General features: G+C 46.7%; 1 long non-coding RNA gene across 1 annotated transcript; it reads left to right on the top strand.

Moving 5' to 3' along the window:
• Window positions 1-525: 525 nt before the first annotated feature.
• On the top strand, window positions 526-1,695 carry LOC145042054 (uncharacterized). Its single transcript, XR_013680532.1, has 3 exons — window positions 526-739; window positions 1,077-1,223; window positions 1,523-1,695. It is a non-coding gene; the product is annotated as an uncharacterized LOC145042054 (long non-coding RNA).
• The last annotated feature ends 4,907 nt before the right edge of the window (window positions 1,696-6,602 follow it).

The raw sequence follows: 6,602 nt of genomic DNA, 5'->3' as shown, positions 1-6,602 counted from the left end.
TATTTGCTCGGACTAAATTTTAAATATCGTATTTGTCATTCCTAATGTATTTTAATATCATATATGCCCAAATCTGTTTTTTTGGTATTTTTTTTATTGATTTATAATTGTTTTTCATAATATTAAATCATTATAAATAAAATACATTATGAATGGACAATAATACCCTTCATCTCTAATACAACACACAATTCACAACTTTATGGATTGATTCTGCCAAAAATTGTTTTCCCCCATACCTTCTTAAATCACGATCGATCCTTCCCTTCCCTGAGGCTTCCGATCTTTGCATCTAATCGCTACATGTAATCGATCGATGATTCCAATTGGTGCTTCCACTGTTATCGCATACACACGCATCTGGTTGCAGCTTCCTTCTGTATCTAGCTTCCTTCTAATCGTAGCACAACTCCTTCTTCCCCTTGGTGTCACACACTCACATCATTAAATCAGGTACTAGCGACTTCAACATACACCTATTTTCCATCTCTTCAATTTCGTTTTTAGGGTTTTTAGTTTCAATTGTTCAAATTCTTTTTACAATCCGCTTCGTTATGTTGTATTTGATAGCTTAGTTATGTTGGATTTCCGGTACAATCGGTTTCAATGAACTAAGAACTATTAATTTCACCTATGATCTTCAGCCTCATGAGATTAGGAGCTCGATGATTGATCTTATTCAAAAGCATCGCATTCAACACTTGTGATTCGAGAGATACAGTCAACTACAAGCAGCATGGTAATCGAGTTTTCATTCTATTTTTTTAAACTGATTAAATAGGTTGAAATGGTATATATGTAAATAGTGTACTGAACACCAGCATTATAATTTTATAATTTTATATGTTGTTTGTAGTGTCCAATTTAAGAGTTTTTCTTACCTCTACAATGAAGATAAGTTGAAATCCCAAATTGAATGTTCAATTGACAAAAAAAAAATCATAAAATCCTAATTACTGCAGCTACAATAAGTCTAGGAATTGTTGAACAAATCAAACAACAACAACATAATCAAAATTGAGGAACGGGAATAGATTCGGTTTTTATTTACCTATGCATGTGTGTATGTGATAAAGGGTTTGGGTCCGCCGATTGGAAGCACCGATCACGACTGATTGGATGCGGATGCAACGATCGACAGTGTTTAGAACACTCGATCGTGACGCTGATTGGAGGTATCGACAAGAGAGGCTTGATCGTGTGTAACATCCGGATTTTACCAGGTATCTTGTAAATTTAATTTTGTTGAATTGTGAGGGGGACTCGGCTAGTTGGAGCTCAGACTCGCCGAGTAGGGACGCGGATTTGGGCAATGAAGCACGCCTGGACTCGGCGAGTCCAGGATATGGACTCGGCGAGTCTGCGCTGTGTAATGAAACCCTAAATTTCCGGGTTTGAGGCCTATTTAAGGGGCCTTATGGCCGTCATTTGTGCTCACCCAACCCTCAGTGAGAGACCATTGTGCTCTTGAGCGATTTGTGAAGAGAAAGGAGCATTTCTTGACCTTGTGTGTGTTATTTAGCAAGAAGAAGGAGACTCTAGGCAAGAGGAAGCAAAGGAGGTTGCTATTTCGTGGATTTGGGGCTTAGATCATCACTCTAGAGGTATGATCTCGGACTATTTTCTGTTTGGTGAAGCATTATGCAATTTAGGGCTTATGATGGTCATTTATGGGATGATTTGGTGCCCATTGGTTCCCTCCTTGAGTTGAGGTTATGGATCTGGACCCATAGAGGTCCAGAGAGTCTCACTCATCAAGCTTTATGTATGACAATGGAGTCCATGACCTTGTGTTGTAGTAAATGAGTCAAAAACATCATATATGGTCATATAGAGGTTGTATGTGCATCAAGATTGTAACTTTACGTGCTAAATAAGCTTGGAGGGACTGGATCTATGGATTAATGGACTGGATCTGACCTTTAGAGCAAGATTGAGTCAGTGCATGGCACGGACTCGCCGAGTTCGAAGAACAGACTCGGCGAGTAGCATGAATGTTGCCCGACCACACAGTGAGTGGCCTCGCCGAGTTGGGGAGGGTGGACTCAGTGAGTCAAGGGGGAGTCAGAATGGATCGGTGGATTGAGTCAAACTGGACTCGCCGAGTTGTTTTGAGACTCGGCGAGTTGAGTCGTGGTGGCCCCACAACTCATGCCAGGTGGAACTCGTCGAGTTGAGTGAATGCTCGACGTGTCAAGGGAGGATTCCAGGGAAATTGGTGTATACGCCCAGACTCGCCGAGTCGCCTTGGTACTCGCCGAGTCCGGTCAGAGTTGACCGTTGACCGTTGACCAGAGTTGACCAGTGTTGACTCCTTTTTGATAGTCAACCTTAGAGATATAAAGTGTTAATTAGAAGCATATAATGTTATAGGAGGATTAGAGCTCGGAGGATCGAGCACGAGGGATTTCCAGGATTCGTGAGATACCGAGATACGCGAGGTGAGTCTTCTCACTATACTTTACCTTGAGTAGGTAACCAGAGTTATGTGATAGAGTATTTGTATGCTATGTATGTTGTGTGTTGTACTGCATGATTTCTATGTGATTTATGTGGTGCATGTTTATCAGAGCTAGAACCTGAGGGTTCACAGAGTTTGGGTGCACGGACCCACAGAGTTATAGCCTAGAGTGGCTAATATGTGTTATATGTGGTATTTTGGGGAACTCACTAAGCCTTGTGCTTACAGTGTTGATGTTATTTGTTTCAGGTACTAGTGATGACCGCGGGAAGGCGCCGGCTTGATCTGTATACACACACGTTCGGAGCTTGATATTATGATCTTGGGATTTTGTACTGTTTTGTTGGATAATTAAAATGGTTGTTTTTATGAGAATCGATGGAATTATGTTTTATAAAAATTGAAAATTTTGTTTGAAATTTTCGGTGTTACAAATTGGTATCAGAGCCTTGGTTTGAGGGATTCGGGTACACCTTCGGGGGTATTTGAACTCAAACTGAGGAATTGAAGAGATATTTCAAAATAAAACCAAAATTTTCTAAGAGTAAAAGATTTTCCAGGAAGAAACGTGTGTACGATCAGCCAGCGCCCGAACGGTGAATTCCCAAAATACCTTTATATTATGTGATAATTATTATTAATGTGATGTGTTTGCATGCTAGAGTAGGTTAGGTATTGCTAATAGGACTAGAGTGGCCTGTTTTGTGATGCCTTAGCCTAGGGAGGGGTGAGCTGCTATAAGATGCTGAGAGTAATTAGGTAGCAGCTAGGGCTTTGTGTGAGATCTATTTCAAAGTGATTTAAGTATAATAGAGTACTTGGGGATTGGGATCCGAAGAGGAAGATTTGGGGTGTGTACTGAGACGGTGCGGACAGTAGTATTGGGCCCGTACTACTGAAAGCACCGGTGCGGTACACAGTCCAAATAAGAATCTTGGGATGCCAAGGATCAAGGAGGGGTGGATTGTCGAATGTAAGAGTGTTCGAGTGAAGTCTAATTATCGCATGTTGTATTTCAGAGGTTGATCATGGTGAGGACACGTCATATGCCAGAGGATGCCGGAGCTAGTGATGAGGAGATTCGACAGATCATTCATGAGGAGGTGGCTGCGGTCATCGGAGCTGAGATACCAGAGATGTTCGGGTCTATTAAGACCGCGTTGATTGAGACATTTGACGAGCGCTATGCCGCTCTTTCTGAGGTTGCGGTTGCAGCGGCTACCGCAGCGATTGCTGCGGCAAGACCCCAGGGAGGTGATGCGACACTGTTTAGGGAGTTCAGCAACACCAAGCCACCAGAGTTTGATGGTACGTAGGATCCGGTGGCAGCTATGAGGTGGATATCTGATATGGAGGGATGCTTCTTCACTTGCTCGTCCCCTGAGCATTTGAAGGTTCGGTTCGCGCTGAACCAGCTTCGCTTGGGAGCGAAGGACTGGTGGAGGTTTCTGAACCTCAAGCAGGGTACCGAGTCAGTTACAACGATTACGACAATGTTTCATGAGAGGGCGATGTTCTGCCCTGAGCACGTGTCCACCGAGCAGGCACGTATGAGCCGTTACCTGAGCATTCTGAGACGGGATATTCGGGAGTTCGCTGCGAACTCCTCGTATCGGACATTTACCGAGCTTCAGGAAAATGCTCGGAAGAGGGAGATTGAGCTTGAGACTCAGGCCAGGGAGGAGGCGGAGTCTCTAGGGAGGGATCGGTGGCCGGCACAGTCCCAGCCGGCAGCCAAGCGGGCCAAGCCCGCTGATCCCAGACCCGGGAGCCAGAAGGGCCGCACTTGTGGAAAGTGCGACAAGGGTCACGATGGAGTCTATCGAGCAGGATCTTGCTACAAATGTGGCAAGGAGGGGCATATGGCCAAGGACTGCCCCAAGGGATTTGTAGTGTGCTTCCACTGCAACCAGACCGGACACCGGAAGGCAGAGTGTTTGCTGATGCGCGGAGCATCTCAGGGGTCTGCTCCCGCCGCCATCAGAGCTACTGCTACAGAGAGTCGGCCCGTGAAGGCCGAGGCACCGAGAGCTCGGGGGAGAGCCTTTCAGCTGACTGCGGAAGAGGTCCGCGCTGCACCCGACGTTGTGGCTGGTACGCTTCCTTTTCATTATTTATTTATGGTGTTGAGATATTATGCTTATATTATGCTATGCATAGGTACCTTCCTTGTGAATTCTGTACCTGCTTTAGTGTTATTTTACTCGGGTGCGAGTCGATCTTTTGTATCTTTGACATTTAGTCAGCATATCAGTGTTAGTCGTGGGGCACTGAGTCGCCCCCTGCGGGTTTCCATAGCCGCCGACAGAGTGATTTGTGCCACGGAGGTCCTCCGGGGATGTGTATTGGAGATTTTTGGGGTTGAGTTCCCGATCGACCTGATTCCTATTGCGATGGGTGATGTCTGTGTTATAGTGGGCATGGACTGGTTGAGCCGATTCGGCGCGGTTATCGATTGCGAGTGTCAGCTGGTGACTATACGAGATCCTAGTGGGGGAGTTCTTTCGGTTTACGGCGAGGGTACACGTTCTGGATCAGCCTTTTGTTCGGCTGCTAGGGCGAGGCAGTGTTTACAGCAGGGCTGTAAGGGTTTTGTGGCATATGTGATGGATACGCGAGTGATCTCCGAGAGACCGAGTTCGGTGGATGAAGTTCCGGTGGTGCGTGAGTTTCCAGATGTTTTTCCCGAAGAGTTACCAGGTGTGCCTCCCGTGAGGCAAGTGGAGTTTGGTATCGATTTGGTTCCGGGAGCCGCGCCTATCGCTAAGGTGCCGTATCGCCTTGCGCCTCCAGAGATGCAAGAGTTATCCTCGCAGCTTCAGGAGCTGCTGGGGAAGGGGTTTATTCGGCCGAGTAGCTCGTCGTGGGGAGCACCCATCCTGTTTGTGAAAAAGAAAGATGGCTCGCATCGCATGTGTATTGATTACCGGGAATTGAATAAGCTGACGGTCAAGAACCGTTACCCGTTGCCGAGGATCGATGATTTATTCGATCAGTTACAGGGAGCATCTTGGTTCTCCAAGATTGATTTGAGGTCGGGCTATCATCAGGTGAGAGTGCGGGACGAGGACGTCCAGAAGACAGCATTCAGGACGCGTTATGGGCATTATGAGTTTGTGGTGATGCCTTTTGGGCTCACCAATGCCCCGGCTGTGTTCATGGACCTCATGAACAGGGTATGTCGGCCGATGTTGGATCGGTCGGTGATTGTGTTCATTGATGATATTCTGGTATATTCGAGATCTAGAGAGCAGCACGAGGAGCATTTGAGGGAGGTTCTTGGAGTTTTGAGATCGGAGAAACTTTATGCAAAGTTTTCCAAGTGCGATTTCTGGTTGCGGGAGGTCCAGTTTCTGGGACATCTCGTTAACCAGAAGGGGATATTGGTCGATCCGGCCAAGGTTGACGCAGTGATGAGGTGGGAGGTGCCAAGGTCACCTTCTGAGATCCGGAGTTTCCTTGGGTTGGCAGGGTATTATCGGAGGTTTATTAAGGATTTCTCTAAGATTGCGGTTCCACTCACCAGATTGACCCGGAAGGGTGTTACATTTTTATGGGGTCCCGAGCAGCAGGCCTCCTTTGAGACGCTTCGCCAGAGGTTGTGTGAAGCTCCGGTATTAGCTCTTCCGGAAGGGATGGAAGGTTTTGTGGTATTCTGTGATGCATCGATTTTAGGACTGGGAGCGGTGCTGATGCAGAAGGGACATGTGATAGCATATGCATCGAGGCAGTTGAAGCCTCACGAGACGAGGTACCCTACACATGTTTTGGAGTTGGGGGCAGTGGTGTTCGCCCTCAAGATTTGGCGGCACTACTTGTATGGGGTTCGTTGTACGATATACACGGACCATAAGAGCTTGAAGTACTTGATGGATCAGCCTAACCTTAATATGCAGCAAAGGAGGTGGTTAGATGTGGTCAAGGATTATGATTGCGAGATCTTGTACCACCCGGGCAAGGCTAATGTGGTAGCCGACGCGTTGAGTCGCAGGGCGGAGAGTACTCCACTGCGAAATGTATGTTTGAGATTGACCGTGATAGCTCCAGTTCTGGACGCCATTCGTGGGGCACAGGCCGAGGCTGTGCATCCAGAGATGCAGAAGAGAGAGCGGGTCGTTGGGTTGGTTTCTGAGTTTGTATC

Source organism: Lactuca saligna, chromosome 4, assembly GCF_052625555.1.
Source record: "Lactuca saligna cultivar CGN05327 chromosome 4, ASM5262555v1, whole genome shotgun sequence".
In the NCBI taxonomy this organism is placed as follows: Eukaryota; Viridiplantae; Streptophyta; class Magnoliopsida; order Asterales; family Asteraceae; genus Lactuca; species Lactuca saligna.
This window is presented reverse-complemented; position numbering and strand designations above follow the sequence as displayed.